This window comes from Drosophila busckii, chromosome 3R (genome assembly GCF_011750605.1).
Source record: "Drosophila busckii strain San Diego stock center, stock number 13000-0081.31 chromosome 3R, ASM1175060v1, whole genome shotgun sequence".
Lineage (NCBI taxonomy): Eukaryota > Metazoa > Arthropoda > Insecta > Diptera > Drosophilidae > Drosophila > Drosophila busckii.
This window is the reverse complement of record NC_046607.1, coordinates 17283041-17300084: the sequence shown is the minus strand read 5'-3', so window position 1 is coordinate 17300084 and position 17044 is coordinate 17283041. Positions and strand designations below refer to the sequence as shown.

Genomic DNA, 17044 nt, shown 5'->3' with positions numbered 1-17044 from the left:
TTTCAAACTGAATTCGCTCTTTTTATACCGCACTTTGTTTCCCGTGCAGCTTAAGCTATCCACAAGCTTAATTTAACATATTTTTCTATAATTTTATTTAATTGTTTTATTAGCCTAATAGCTTTGTTTTTTCTCGCTGTGCATGTTTATACACAATACTTGTATGTGGGGCTGCTGAAGTGGAACTTTTCGGGATGCCAGGCACAACGCTGGCAAATTATGCGAAATGTGCTCGATTTGCGTAAACAAAACCGGAAATGAAGGCCTGACCGACCCTGCGCTGTCCATTTATAAAATGAATAGTCAGTGTGTGTCTTGTTTTTTTCTGCTGTGTTGTGTGTATGTTTTAGTATTTATGCATTTATTTATTTGCCAAAAGGATCAGTCGCGTCTTCGCGCTACGACTCATTGTGTGCCTATTATGCTAATTGAACAGTAAAACAGTCAAAAGCAAAAACGAAAAAAAAATAAAGAAAACGAAGCAAAGTAAAAGCGAAACCCCAAACGCAACTTTATAGGCAATGTGCGTGCTTAGGGCCAAAACGAAAGATAAATAAATGGGCTCATAAAAATTTCACTACACGCAGGCGCTCAAAAGTATGCAAATGCTTTTGGCGGTCAAATATTTTTAATAAAGTTCGCTCTCTTTCGGCCTAAGCTGCTTAGAGAGCTGCTGACCAGCTACCGAGGCTACATAATTAGAACCATTTCTTCTGATTGTTGCTGTTGCTGTCATTGCCGTTTGCTAGGCTTGTGGTTATTGCAAATTGAATTAGTAGCCACAGCATAAAGTCGACAGTGTGCCGCCTGCCCTCTGTGAACTAGGTCCTGAAAATCCTTTTCTTTTTATTCGTGCCGTGCCTTTTCAGGCTACGTGCTCTGGCAAATCAAAGGCATTTGCTTATGGCCCTTACTAACCTGACCAGCAAAACCGCAAATGGAAAATGCAAATTTGCCCAGGCAGGCAGCCGCGACCACAATCTATGCACCACCCGCATATCCAAATGGCAGCAGCAGAGGCAGCAACAGCAGCAGCAGCATTCGCTCAGCTATTGCAGCAATTTAATTTCTTAAGCAATTTTCATAATCTGTAGCAAATTGTTTCTGAATGCTGTCGGGGCTGTAAAAACGGCTACGGGGCGCTAAAAACCGTTACTGACTGCTGGCCGCTGCCACAAGCCAAATGCCACGCCCCCTGCTGTAGCTGCTCGCACAAAATTTCGTAATGCACTAGGCAAAAGTTTTTGCTATTTTATATTAATTTTCAAACTGCTGGCGACGTCGTCGACTACGACCTACAGTAGTAAACGCAAAACCTTGCGCCTGCTTCAAGTCGCGACTGCAGTCGGCAGTCAGCACTTGGCGTCGCCGTCTGCTGCATAATTAAAACGCGCTGTTGGGTGTTGCAGAGACCAAAAGCAGCTGAGGCAGCAACACCAGCAGCTGTTGTGGCATATGCCAGACAGTTAACATTGCAGCGGCTTCAGTAGAAGCTTCAACTCATATCAATTGGTATGCAATTGTTTAGGAATTGGTTTAAATGCATTAACATTTGCAATAAATATTTAAATGAATTTTATTTATTAAAATTGTTAGTAGAGTTCTCTTGTATTTGGTTCAAAAGTAGTTTATGCTGGCATCTTTATATAATTTCTATAATTTCGTATTATTATAAAGATCAACAAAGCTTCAAGTCAAAGTAATGAAGAATTTAGATCGTCGGCTCACATGTGAGGCGGAGAAAATCTTCTGAGTTACTATTTAGATCAATATCTAAATCATCTAAATCAATTGTGCAAGCAATTTGTTGACTCTTTTGTTATAATTTAAATACTTTATTCTAATATTCTATACAAAGAGTCCGATCTTCTTGTCAATTGAGCTGCGTTCGATTCTTTCTAATAGTAAGAAGTACTCCTCCTACTACAGTATTTAAAATTAATATGCCTAATTAAATGACCTGGGCTTGCTCCAAAATAAATTCCCCATTTTACTCGCCTAACAAAAACTTTTTTTGCCAGTTCATCAAATATGATGATGAACTTTAATTGCAAAGGCATTTGTATACTGCTAAAATAAATTGAGCAAGTAAAAATACTTTAAATTAACTTGAAATTCAAATATTTATATAAATTTTTCACTTGTTAAGGAAAGAGAGAGACAGAGAGAGAGAGAGAGAGCGTGGGAGCGAGTTCTTTGCGAGCAAACATTTTCTATTGCAAGCGCCGCATATTTAAGAAAAGAAATTTATAGAATTTATGCAAATATTTCAATCAAGTTTGTTTGCAATTTATAAAACTGATTTATCTGCGTATATGTTAAGCTGTAAAAGCGCTTTGAATTTTATATGCACTGATATATTCGTATGGCTGGTGCGTATGAATTTCTTATGAACTGTTGCCAAGCAAGTTTTTACAGCCTTCGACTATATGGCGCACATATATATTTTTGGCACTTGGCAGTTTTGCATTTTTTCGATTTCTTTTTACAGTCTGGCAGCGCTTATGGGCACACACACACACACACACACACTTAACAGCTTGTGAGGCAATTGAGTGCGGCTAATTGTCGCCCCCGTTGGGCAGCGCATTTAGCCATTGCCAATATGCGCATACGAAAACCAATTAAGACGCCTGCGGCATGTTGTGTGCCCTTTGGGGCGCATCGAGTGGCGCGTGATAAATCAAATTTGGTTGCTTCAACATTATTCGCACATTCGGTGCGGACTACCCCCGCCCCAAGAACAAGCACAAATCAAATCAAATTAAAACATAAAGCGTGCATGCATGTTGCTCTTGTTGTTGTTGCTGCTGCGTGGCATGTGGCATATGTATACATGTGTGTGTGTAGCTAGTATTGGGATATACTCGTTTATTATTCCAAGCGCATGCAGCTGCCATGTTGAGCCTGGCGACGCGTTTATGACGCTGACAGAATTATGAGGCCTACATGCGTTGATTTTTGATGCTGCGCTGCCGACGTCGCCGTCGCCGTGCCGCCGCCACGCGTCCCTTTAAATCTTTTTACGCAAATAAACTAAACTGTAAGCCGATGGCGCAACGCAAAAGCCCTCAAATGGATTTTCCAACGACACTGACAACAATAAAAATCACAAAACGTGCTTCACATACACGTTTGTATTTGTGTAACACGAAAATTTTTGTGCTGCCTAGGCGCATATCCTCATCATAAATACATCAGGCGCAGCAGTGGAGGCGGCGGCGGCAGCATCAGCAGCAGCAGCGGCGGCGGCAGGTTGAACTGAGAGCCTGTCGCTGGCAGCGTGTCACGCGACCTGTCAGCAGCCATAAGCTGACATTTTTATTAAAATGTTTCCGCAGGGAGCATTAACTGCGACAGCTTAGAGAGACCCAGCACCCAAAAAAACGGTCAACAGGGCACAGCGCTCACAGCTCAGACATATTGTGCTTAAGAAAATCTTTGGGTTGTTCACTTTATAATCGTGTTATTTGTCAACTGTCCAGTTAACTGCAGATTGACCAGCCAGCATGATGATGTGACAACGCAGCGGGAGACAAAACAACAGCCAGGCAATGCCTTAAAGTGAGCATAAGGCACACTTTGTATTTATTAGCTGATTAATTGGAACGAGGTAAGCTCTAAGTCTTTCTACAGCAAGTTGGCCTTATTAACTAATAGGCATCATAAGTAGGCGAATTGAAAAGGGAGTCATAAGCCAACGTTGTATTTATAGCTGCAATTAAAATGCTTTTATTAGTTGCATTTAAAATCTTTTATTAGTTGTTTATATTTATCTCTTAACTTCTCTTCTTTTGGGCTTATAATCTCAAGAGCGCTCCAAAAGAAGGCAATATTTATTTAAGTGATTTTATCTCTGCTACAGCTGAGCTTATTAACTCAGCGCGTTCATAAAGTAGGCAAAGAAAATATATTAGCTACAGCCTCAGCCATTTATATCACCTTTAGCTTACGCCCACTTATGTGACATATGCGCCGCTTGTTGTTTAAATTAAAAATCAAGCGTGACGTACGAATTCATGCAAAGTACATTTTCATGTAACTGCCACGCTAAATAAAAATATAGCAAAAAAAGTAAACTAAAGTCGATTTGTGCGCCTAAGCCTATGCGAAATATATACGCATATATAATACCTTGCCATGTACATTTTTGAGTGCTTTTTAAATCAATAGAGAGCAAATGGTGCAAAAGAGTTGCACTACCAAAATAAAATAATAACTATCAAAAATTCATGTGGCAAATGCAAAGATTTAACACTGAGTTCAACAATAATAAACTAAGCTGTTGTTAATTTTATGCTTTTATAAAGTAGCTTTAAATGTGTGCACGCATATGTAGGTCGCTGTTTTTGTTGTAATTTTAAACAATTTCGTTTTGTTTGTTGCTGCTGTTTTTATCGACAGGCACTTTCATTTTTCTCTTGCGCTTATCCAAACACGCGCACAGCTGACGCAGCTCAAATCAATCAAATCAATGTGTAGCGGCTGCCTGCCCCAACACACAGACAAACACACACACACACACATTGAGGCTTGGGGGTTCGGGTTTTTGTGGCGGCACAAAAATCACTGGGAATGCAATACAATAAAAAGCAAATACGCTTGCAGACAAAAGCGAGCACACAAGCGCACACTCACACACGCACACATACAAGCAAACATAATACAAAGTGGCATAAACTAACTAAATAACAGTAACAATAACTTAAGTGTGCTTTGTGTATTAGAATCTATAGTCTGTGCCAGCAGGCAGGGGTTGGGGGTCACGTGTGCTGGCTGCGCTGCCAATATCTAGCCAGAGATCTACCTCAAGCTCTCTGCGAGCGTTAGCTGCAAAGTTTTTGTTTATACACACGTTTCATGTATGGCCAGAGGGGTGCAGGGTGGTGAGCTACATTTCGTTTGTTACGTTCCATTCGTTTGTACGTTTGTTTGTTTGTTTATTTGTCGTTTGCTTTGTTTCGTGTGCTGGCAATCTATGCTAGGCTACTAAATTGACTAGCCAGGCACACACACACACTAACACACATGCAGAGACAGAGTGAAAGAATCCTCAACGATTGTTAAAGCTCACGTAGCGCACACACAGACAAGCCAACAGAGACCCCAAACGTCCAACATGTCGTATACGTAACGTTGCCATATCTTTGTTCACTCGTTCCACTATTTTGCAATCAGCCGCAGTGAAGTGGTGAGCGCGCGCCCATGCGACAAGTGCCACACACACACACACACACATACCAATACACACACACACGCTTTACTCTCGATACTTTTAATTATTACGTACATGACCGTAACGTTGCTGTGGCTCGGACCATAGAGTCCAAGTGCCTCTACACCTGAACAAACGGCAAGCCAACAAGTACGTTTAGCACACATATGTATTAATCAGCGCGTGTGTGTGTGAGAACTTTTACAAGCGTTCCCCTTGGTTTGACATTTTCGTGCTGCTGCGTGTTTTTTTTTGTTTGGCTTCGCTAGTTTTGCTCTGACTTTTGTACCTTTTGGCCTGGGCGAACAAAAGTTTTGCTTCATTAAAAATCAGTAGACGTTTCATATTTTGAAGAACGTGACAATACGTGCTTGGCAAGCTAAAGACACACACGGCCCAAAACTCTCTGCTGGCAGTCAGGGGAACAATTACCACAAAAAAAAACCGCACGTTACGCTTGATTCGGAAACAGAGACCAGTGGCTAGTCTGATTGACGCATAAACAGGCAATTAAATATAAATAGCAGTTGCAATTGTTGCTATTGAGAGACAAACACACACACACACATACTGTTACATGAGTGTGTACTTGGGAGCGTTAAATGAATTTCCACGCACGCGTTTCAAATCAAATTTACGAAAATTTAATTTAAGGCTCGCTTTCATGCTTTGCCAAATGTGCGTGCGTGTTACACCCACACACACACACATATAACTGTAGCATGCATGCATGCGCACACAAGTATGCGTATCTATGTGTGTGTGTGTGTGCGTTGGTCCTGGCCATGAGGCACGTTTCTAGATTTGTTTACTTTGTAGCCAGTGCGTCGGACAAATAAATTTCTATAAATTCTGTTGCGCGGCATTTCATTTGCCATTTGCCCAAAAAATAAAAGAGAGAAAAAGCGAAAGCAAAATGCCAACACAGTCAGTCACAGTTACAGTCGAGTCGAGTGTCGAGCACCCCAAACAAAGCGTAGAAGTAGCTGAAGCTGCTGCTGCTGCTGCTACAGCGTCGCTGGCTTATTTATTTATTCATTTGCTGCGCGCAAGCAACTCGTGTGTGTATGCGTATTTGTTTGCAATTTTCTGTGTGAAAGGATATTGCAGAAATGTCCGTAAGCAGACACAAAAGCAACGACTGCCTGCGACAGCACGCACTGTAGTAACTCTCAGCCCCCACCCCCCTAGAGCACACACAACCCCTTCAACTACAGAGAAAAACATATTTTAGAAACGTAGCTGCCCATAATGTTGACCCGAATTTTTGCCAAAAACTGTGTACAAATAAATAAAGCAACAAGAGATAAAAAGCAAATGCAAACAAGTCGCTAACATATATACACTATATATATATATATATATATTTAAATGAAAAGTAAAGTTAGATAATCAATCAGTTTAAGCAATTATCTTACGAAATATAAATATTAAGCTTGCATATTTGATTTGAATTTAAGCTGCTTTCACCTTTTAGCCTTGGCTATATGCTTTGGCCTAAAAGTGTGCGGCATTTGAAATTCATTCAGCGCTGGGACTCGCTGCTGCTTTTGGGGTCATGAGACATTGGCATGGGATCTTTACGCATATATATCTTATCAGCGCTAAGCAACACTCGAGGCTTTGCCTTGGCGCTTTGGGGTACAAATTGCACAGGCAAAAGCAGCAAAAATAAATAAGATTCGATTTATGTAAGTCTGCTAACCCCAAAGTGAAATCGTTTCCTCAACGTTGCCCATGTTTATTTATAGGCGCTCAAATAGTTCGTTTAGCAACGAGCTTAGTTTGAAGACTCAGCCAGTTTTTTTTTCTTTACATTTTTATTTGCATTGCGGCTTTGCTTTTGGCTGTGTGCGTGCGTCATGTTGGCAGCAAATTTTTAATGAATTTACACGTTGTGGGAATTGTTTGAGAACCTTTTTTTATTCATGATTTGTCACACAACACAGCGAGTTGTTTGACTCCTAGAAGCGAGCGCTCGCTACTCATTTGCGATTCAAAACACATTCGGCAAATATTGATACGCCCACAAAATGTTTTAAAATGCGAAAATATTCAAGCACCACAAATTTGTGTTGAACTAAAAGCGTCAAGCACGCAAATCACGCAAGTGCTACACAAAAAAACTTTGTCTGCCAAAAGTAAATGCGGCGTATACTTGATTATTAGCAATCAGCAGCATTTTGGGCTAAGTCCACAATGAACTAATTGCATGAGTATCATTAGTGTGGCTGAGCCTAATTCGATCACAACTAAAGCAAATTAAAATTGATGCTAATGCCAATTTCTAGCTGGCAAAAGTTGAAAAGTTTCTTTAGTAGTCGCGCAGACAATGATTAATTATGCGCAACTCAAAGCTGAAATTTTTGCTTGCAGACAAAGAGAAACAGCGAGAGAGAGAGAGAGAGAGAAAAGTTGGGGACGCTTAGCATTATTAGCATAACTATAACATTTGATAAGTCATTGCCCCTTTGGCAGTTCAGCGTGTGAACGCAAAACTTTTTCGATTATATATGAGCTGCAGTCAAGCACACACACATACACACACACACAAACACAAGCACACACACACTGTAGCTTTTTACATAGCTTTGAGCTAATTTAACAATTTTTGCTTTGTTTTGCAAGATGAAACAAAAGCAACAAAGAATTTTAATTGGAAATCTTTGACTGCACACAGACACTTGAGCTAAGCTATATGCATATATATAGCTGTGTGCTAAAAAAAAGTCAAGAAAAAGGCAGCAACAGCAAAATCAGAGTTTGATTGATTTATCTGTCAGTGGAGTAAAAAGCTTTGCATAAGAGCCAAAGCAACTAGTATGTAAAAATTGCAATTGTTAACTCAACTGTCTTTACATGTAGCTCTCACAGTCTCTTCTTCTTTCTCTGCTAGCCAAGTGTGCACTATATTTTTAGTTATTTTGTGCTGTGCTCTATTTTCTGCCTATTTGAGCTGCCTGCACTGTCACTTTGCTGTGCTTGTGCCTGAGCCTTGAGCCCTTGGACAGGGCCGCTGGCGTAGCAAATTTATGCAATATATTTTAACATTAGTTCTCTCTGCACTGTGCACAGTGCATTTTGCCTAAGCTGCTTTTGCTTTTGCTTTTGCTCCACATGTAATAATGGTCAAAAGTTCACTTAAAACTCATATGCCTCGACACACACACAATGCCCATAAACTTGCCATATTTGCATAAAATGCTGTGTGGCCACCACCACCACCAAAAAAGCAACAGCAGAGCAGCCATTTTGCCCGCAAAAATTCTCTTGGCACGAAGCATATTTCAGCAGTAAATTGAGGAAATGTTTAGCTACCAAACCGAAAAATGAATTCCAAGTCGCTGCGAGTGCTATCTGCAGGACTCAATGATGACTTTGATTTCTGATTTCTGCAAACAAATACAACATGCTACAAATTCATAAAATACTGCAGCCACACATGTTGTACTACACGCTGTTTATTGCAATTTGCAGTAGCTGCTGCAGTATTTGATTTTCCAAATAGCACAAAAGTTTCGAGTTAATTGTTTCGAGCAATGGCCACATATGTGGCTAAAGCAGAAAGTTGGCATCAAAATCATGACAATGCTAACAAACTGAAATTAATTTTGTACGTTTGTTTTACTTGCTTAAATATAAATTGTTGGCAATTTAGTATTAGAGCAAATTAAATTAGCATAAACAAAGCCAAAGCGCGAAAAAAATTCTGAAAAACAGCAGCTCACTTATTTTTGTATGCAGCATAAACAACAAATAAATTTTAGTTTGATTTGTATACTAAAAATTGAAGCATAAGTTTTATTTTTGATTATTTTTATTTTAAAAGTTATACAAATTACAAATGTTAAACTCCCAAAGGGCTCAAAGCTTTGCCTTTTGTTTATTACAACTTCAAAGCAAATAAAATACACTTGCCGCTGCTAAAAATAAACTATACCTAGTTAGTAGCTAAATAAATGCCACTAATCTGATTTATTGCATATAATGCGCCGTAGCGCTTTTCATTTGAAGACACGTGCTAAGACTTTCGCTGTTGCCAAGCTTTTGAGCAGCTTAACAGCACGAGCAAAGTTTTTGGCACAAAGATAACCCTAAAACACACCTGCTGTGTGTCTGTGTGTGTGTGTGTGTGTGTGTGTGTGTGTGTTTGTGTCCACTTTTTGGGGGCAACTGGTTAGTGTTAAAGCATTTTGGTGGGTCGTGGCCCGCATGTAAATGCGTGGCTAAAGTCTTCGATTAATTCATTATGCGTGAGCAGCAGAGCGTACTCTCTACTCAATGTGCGGCAGTTGTCAATGTTGTAGTTAAGGGCTTAGTTGCGGCATTAGGCAGCGATTTAGCAGCAGCAGCAACCCAGACCAACGCCACTCCACACGGCAGAGCGAGCGCTTGACTACAAACGGCAAGTTTCCATGCGCTTAAAAGTGATTCGGTCTAGGCTTAGTTCAACTTATGAATGCGCGTGATCACAGCAGCACACACACACACACAGACAGGCGTATATATATACAGCTAGCATACACTCATACTCTCACATTGAAGCAGTGTCACAATGCTGATAAAATGTGAAGCGGATTAAGCGTAGCTGCCGTCCCACCCAAAGCTTCCCATTTGGTACAATCAGTAAACGGCACTTGATTCACGGGCGCAAGTGGAATTTTTGATAACTTTTGCCTAGCGGCGAAAGTTGGTCAAAAAGTTGAAGCTTTAATGCTGAGCCTGCCAGGCCTCGACTCTAGTGTGTGTGTGTCAAAGCCAACTTAAATCCAGTGCAGACTTTAGCTTTGCTTTACGTGCCATCTTCTATTTTCTTTTAGCACACAGTCGAAGTTGGCAAAGTTTTCGCATCTACCAAACATTTGCGCCTCAACGCACTCTCACACTCACACTCAGACACTTACACTGGCATACATAATTCAGCAAAGACGCTGGCGACACGTCACACAAATGTCGCCAAAAGCAGCTCTCAATGCTCGCCATCAATCTTGCTGCTGTTTGCCTCCGCCCCACAGCAACAGCAACAAGAACAACAGCGCACGTTTATCGCCCAGCGCAATTGAATTATTACTGTGCGTTTGAACAGCGTTTTGGCCATTGGTCACTTAACCGGCAGCAGCAGCAGCAGCAACAGCAGCAGCAACAACAGCCACTTTGACAGCAAGAACAACGGACAAGCGAAGCAGAGCGACACTCATTTGCAGTCATGTTTGTTTATGTTATGTTTTCTTGTTCACAGAGCAGAGATGTCGTGTAAAATTCACTCGACTAGACTTGAGCGAAAATATTTGCTCTCATTAGTTAGCAGGCATTACGAAATATTGCTTGATAAATCAATTGAATGGGCGATTGCTACTATTGAGCGCACATAAGTGCGCTAGAAAATATTTCTTTGCTATAAAATGAGATACAAAGTAAATGTAATTGTTTTAATTTAAATGCAGCACAATATTTAAAATAAAAAATAAATTTCAAAAAAATATTAGAATAATCATAATGCCTATTTTTCTTTTTAAATGTTATATTCGAATTCAATTGATTGATTGTAATAAAAATATAACAGCGTTTACTTAAAATAACAATATAAAATTCCTCCCCCTTCACCTTGTCTAGGTAGCTTAATGTCAACAGATAATGTCTACTATATTTTTAAAACTTTTGAAATCAATCTTAAACTTTCAACGTTAAATTTAGCTATTAAAAGGCCAAGTTGCCAACACTTGATACACTTTTCTAAGTCATTGCCTCGAGTGCCATTCTTTTCTTTCTTGTTGTTGTTATTGTTGTACTTGTTGTTGTACCGAAACGTAGAGCAAATTAAAACAATTTTAACAGCTACTCTCGCTTGTCGTTTGCTCGTTTGTCGCTTTGTTATTTACGTCGTATAGCAAACGTTTGGCTCCTCCATAAATAAAACATGTCAGCCTTGTTATTGCTGCTTTAGACGGCAGCATGTCTATGTGTGTGTGTGTGTGAACTAAGCATGCTGCAGGCAGCTTGTTATTGTTATTGGTTGTTTGGCTCTTGTTATTGAACTATTTACATTTGTTGCTTTTAGCGCTGCTGTTGCTGCTGCTGCCGCCGCAGCTAATTTATGAGTAAAGTCTAGGCCTAGGCCTAGTCTGATCTTGGCCTTAAAGTAGCCAGCAAATTGTTGTTCATAAATAAATATGCGCTGCATAAATCCCCACAGAATGCTATAAATAAGTGTGAACAGGCGTCAAGCGATTTATAGTCATTGATTTTTTTTTTCGTCAGCTGGCGCTAAAGTTGCTCGACATATAATTTGCGAGGTCAGCCAAAGCCAAAGCCATAGCACGTTGTTCTATATTGACAGTATTGCTGTTGCGCTTGTGTCACGCAGCGACTGGCACTTATTAGATAAGTTTTGGCAACTGTGTGTGATATGAGAGCTGTGGGCGGGGCTTGAACAGTTTGCTGTTCATCGTTTAGGCATTTGCTGTGCCATTTTAATTACATGCTATGCTATGGAGATATATGTACATTTACATGGAGTGCTGCTGCACTCGAAATCCACAGCTTAGGCCTTGGCTTTGTAGTCTAGAGATTTCGTTGTCTTAGCCCTGGCATTTAAATTGATCAAAAAATACTTTCAGTGGCCTGCTGTGTGTGGAGTTCGCTTTGGTTAGAGGGGCCGCTGACAATTTCATTCAATCTATAAGTAATTTCTTTGCCGTTTTTATCACTCGGCTAGAGGACTGAGAGTCGAGGGTGTTTCTCGCTCCTTTGCTCAGTCGTGCTGGTTGCTGCTGCTGCTTGGGCAAAAGTTTTGCACCACCCACGTGATTTGAATATTTTTCCAATAAACTTCAACAGCTTTTCAACAGTTTGTGAGCAGAGACTTGTGTAGACGGGGAATCTGTGGCAAGTGCTTGCCCTGTGCCCGGCTAGGCCGTCTGTCTTTATCTATTGGATTTAAATTCCCAAGCTCACTTTCATGTCCGGCTGCGTGTTATTCTGTTTTTTTTTCCTTTTTGCGCTTGCATCTCACCTCAACGCCTACAATTTGCTATTGCCTATGCCTTTTACGTTTGTGCGCCCTGCGCGTAGCTTAAGTTTAATCGAATTTGCCGCAAATTGGCAATAAATTTTAATTTTGAAAACTTAGCCTGCAGGCTTTGATTCAAGTTAATCAAAAGTCTCGAGCGCCAAATTCTCAATTCAGCCAGTCAGTTCATTTACTTGTAGCTGCTGCAGCTGCTGCTGCTGGTCCATTGCACTCTGGCCCCAAAAGCCATTCAATTTGCGCGTAAGAAAGAAAAAAACACGCGCAGCTCAACGTTAAACAAGTTGCAGCATACAAAACAACAAAAACAAAAGTGCAAGGCAAAAAACAACGCCGCCTCACCTTAGCCAATGAATACCAAATTTTTTTTTATTTGGGCTCTGCTTTTTGTTGTCGTGTTTTTTCGTTTGCCACTGGCGCACTACCAACCACTTCATCAAATTCATTCAACGCGCGTTTTTTGCTACGCGCGCGCTTGTTTGGCAAAGAAAGTCGCTATCGTGACTGGCTGCCTAAGTTGGCGGCACAAAAGCAGCAGCAACAAAAAATAGAAAAACTGCAGGCAAATGCAAGTAGCAACTATTATTTAGCAACTCTATTAACTGCTAAAAAGCAGGGCATACTAATTTCGCAGCAATTTTATGAATAGCTGTGCAGCTCTATTAACTTTATTGAATTTTATTTTGCAGGAATGCCTCATTATGTGCACTATATATAAGGGTAAGCATGCCAATATATTTTCTTTTATATTTGTTTAATTATGTTTGCCTAATTATGTGGCATATTTTTAAATATTAAGTAAGTCTAGCATTAATATAAAATTTAATTGAATTGCTTGGCACAATTGAGTTGCAACAAATATCATTTCACTGAAGTATTTAATTATCGCTGATATATAAATAGAAAATAATGATAGCATTCATTACAATAAATTGCTTCGATTCCTGGAACTATTGCCCACATTCGCTTTATATAAAATTGCAAGCATAGCTATAGAAAACAGCATGCAAGATATTCAACTGCTATATCTATTTATGTATTCGCTAATGCCCAACGTAGCGCAAAGCTAGAAATTGTACGTGGAACTGCTGCGACATTTTAAGCTTATTTGATAGCGCAACATTTTCATTCAGCTGGCAGCAGCACAACTTTATGCACAGCCTACAATTTGTTGCACAAGTTGCACAAAGCACTCGTTGAAGCGTTGCCAGTGCTGGGGGTGCGGCTTATCACTTAGTTGTCTAAATTAAAGAGCTGCGGCGCATAGCAACGGCGGCGCCACTTGGCGCAAGTTGAAGTTGCAACTTTTTGACACTAATTTCATTACGTTGAAGCATCCAGAGTTTTTTTTTTTATTTTTTTGTGGCTGCATAGTAACGTTACGCACACAACATTTGTTGTTTGCATTGGGCATTTTCAATGACTGAAATAAGTTGTAATTGAGTTGCACTACATTTAATTTCAATTTGAGAGCGCGCGCTCGTTTGCTATTTGCCAAAAGCAGCTGTCAAAGCAGCGTTAGTTGGTTTTAACAGCGTTGGCGAGGGGTGGTGGGCGTGGGCGTTAAAGTTGTTCAAGTGCTTTGGCTGAAGCTCTCGTATTTATTTACTTTGCACGCAGTAATTTTGTTTGCTGCTCGAGTTAACTAAAAACTGTAAACGGTTTTTATTTCACAAAAAATACAGCAAGCCAAAGGCAAATAGACAAATGCAGCAAAACAGACGGACAGACAGACAGACAGCCAGCCAGATGAATAGATTGCTAGACAGATTAGACATTGGCTGGCACTTGTTTTAAAACAAAGTTTTCTCTCGCTCTCAACAGCAAAAGACTTGCGTCAAAACCACAAAAGAATGCAACTTAATTTATATTATTAGATGTTATAGCAATTGCTTGGAATTTCTGCTGAGTAGCTGCAAATTCAATTTGAGTGCAAATTTATGTAGCATACTTTTTAGCAAATTTAATGCATAGCTTTAAAACTTAATTAGCTAATATAAATATTATTTATTAGCAGACAGCAAATTAATGCAACATTTTGCTGTCATTGCTGTCCCAAAATTAAGAATTTATTAATAAATATAAAAGCGCCGCAGCTCACACACATTTTAAATTTAAATTTTAAAGCTTTCAGCTGTCATAAATTCCAATTTATTTTTTATGATATGCGCATTCAAATTATTAAAAATATCAAATAAACAAGTAAGCTGATGACTTAATGCAATCAAAGCTAAAAATCAAACGTTCGCATTGAGTGTTTTATATGTGTGTGTGTGTGTCTCTGAATGTGTGTGAGTGTGAGTGAGGCAATCAACCTATCGCTTGACATGACTTGTTACCTTACGGTGCCAGGCGCGCACATTACCTTTACAGTTCAGCAGCTTGCGTCAGCTGTCGCTGTATACCGTAATGCGTTTCCTATATGCGTATGCGTAACGTCGATGCGCCATGTCGATGAGTGGGTGGTGCTACGCTTTAATGTGAAATTCTGATTGCGCTCGAATGGCTTCATTTATTTTGCGCCAACAACAACAACAGCAACACGAAAGAAAAAAAGCAACGACTTCAAGCCAAAAAAGCGAAGCACGGAAAAAAAAGAAGCAAACAAAACAAACTCGACAGCTGTACATAATATTTCACTTATGCATACGCTGCGTATACGTAATGCGTATGTATGTGTGCGGTGAAATGAATGAATGGCAAGCGTAGCGCTAGAAAATTTGTTATAGCAATTTGAACTGTCAACGCGAAACCGAAAAAGTAAATTAAGAAACATTTGAAATTTAATTCACTTGCCAAAGCGAGCGCCACAGAGCTGTCCTAACGGTCTCTGACTGGCTGTGCCTGTGTGTGTGTGTGCATATTAGAATGTGTGACTGTGACTCTTTAGTGTATGCATGTCCCTGCTGCTAGTCCTGGCTGTCTGGCAGGTGTCAGCTGTGCTGACTGCCATGACACAGAGCCCTTGAGCATAGCAACAACAACAACAGCAACAACAAGCAGCGACATGCAAAATTAGGCGAGTGTCACGAATTTAAAATAACTTTTAATTCATTCTTGATGAGCAGCTACTGCAGCAGCCAAGCACGCGGCACCACAAAGCGTATGCGTGTGGCTCTGACTCCACATAACTCGAGCTTAGCATAAACAACCACACAGGCATAAGTGTGCCCCCCCCTACAACACTCTGCGCCTCTTTCTTGCTCAGTGTGCAGTGGCACTGACTCTGGCTCTGGCATTCGAGCCGCATAATTATTTAGTTTCCAGCTGAAGGGAAATTGTGTGTGTGTTGCTGCCCTAGGTAAATAGCAGGTGGCCAAGCATAGCCCAAAACGTCAGCCAGGCAGCTGCTATATGCTGCTAGGCTTATATGCCATTCGATTGCCATAAATCAAGCTGTGTGTGTGTGTGTGGACCGAGCAGTGTGTCAACTGCTGCTTTTGTTTGGGGGGCGTGTAAGTGCTTTAGAGATAAAAGCTACAGCCCCGTCTACAAATTAAACACAAACCAATATAAAACTTATAGCTGTAGCAACTGCAAGTACTAACCTGATTCCAAAACAAGCGGCTTGAGTAAGCTGCTTATGCTTTAGCCTTAGCTTTGGCTTTAGCTGTTGCGTTCCACGTATTTTGTTAGCTTTCAGTTTTTTCTATATGTTGTTATTGTTGTGCGGCGGCGGCTGCTGCTGCCTTTCTAAGCCACGCACGTTTTGCTTTTAATATTTATTTTGCGCTTTTTCACACTTTCACACACACAAACACACACACAAACTGAAACTGAGCGACTTGTATGACGCTTGTCTTGAGCTGCGTCTCAGCGGCGATTTAAGGGTTTTGGTTTTGTATATCGCTTACGATTTTATTATTATGCATGCCGCACATGCTGCACACACAGTTCAGTTCAGTTCATCAATGCAAATTGCTATGGGCTGATTGAAGCCGTAGCCGGTTAAGCGCATTGAACTCACAGTGAGTTGAATTTTCTTCTTCACTCGAATTGTTACTTAATATTTGTGCACTCGCAATTGTTGTTGTTTACTTTAGTTTAGAACTGTTCCCAGTGGCACACAGGGCGCATTATTCTGCCGCAATACAAAACTGAGCCGCTGATACGAGTCAACCGAACCGCACGAAAGGCATTTTCAAACTGATTGCAGGCAGCACAAACGAGCGCACAAACGAACGAAGCGCCAACAACAGCAGCCGAGCCGAAGGCGCAGAGCCGAAAAAACGATTCGGTAATGAAATGTGGATGCTGTGTGGGCGCGTTTCATTGCCAAAACGTTTCGCTGATAAGCAGAAGACGTCGCGTTTGCCTTTGTGGCACACAAGTTGCTGTTGCTGCTGCTGCTGCTGGCGCTGCTGCTGCTGCAATTGGTGTTTGCTCTTAGCATTGACAACAATTTATATTTTGCACGTTGTGCGCATTTAAATGCTGCTGCTTTGACTCTTGCGCTGTGTCGCTTTATTTTTTTTAATCACTTAAAAATGTACGACGGACGGACACGTGCGTGTCAAAATGTTAACGCCTTGGCCAAGGAAAAGGATTAACTGCAGCGGCAACGACAACGGGCGACAACGAGCGGCAATTTGTTGCCAAACTTTATTACAAATGACAAAACACACACACACTTACTAGTTGATGCGTGTGTGTGTGTGTGTGTGCTACAGTTAATGGAAATAATCCAAGCAGACAGCGCAGCAAGGCAGTCGTTGCTTTTTACGAGGCAGCGTAATAAGAGGCAAGCGAAACGTGCAACCAGCCAACAGCTGGACGTGCTGCGTGTGTGTGCAACACTCCAC

General features: G+C 40.7%; 1 protein-coding gene across 1 annotated transcript in view; it reads right to left on the bottom strand.

Annotated features, from left to right (window-relative positions):
- Window positions 1-16361, bottom strand: part of LOC108604759 — a 61514-nt gene extending 45153 nt beyond the window's left edge. Inside the window, exon 1 of the mRNA XM_017994349.1 lies at window positions 15791-16361. The gene's annotated coding sequence lies outside the window, so the exon portion shown is untranslated. The remainder of the gene's footprint in view (window positions 1-15790) is intronic.
- Window positions 16362-17044: the final 683 nt, after the last annotated feature.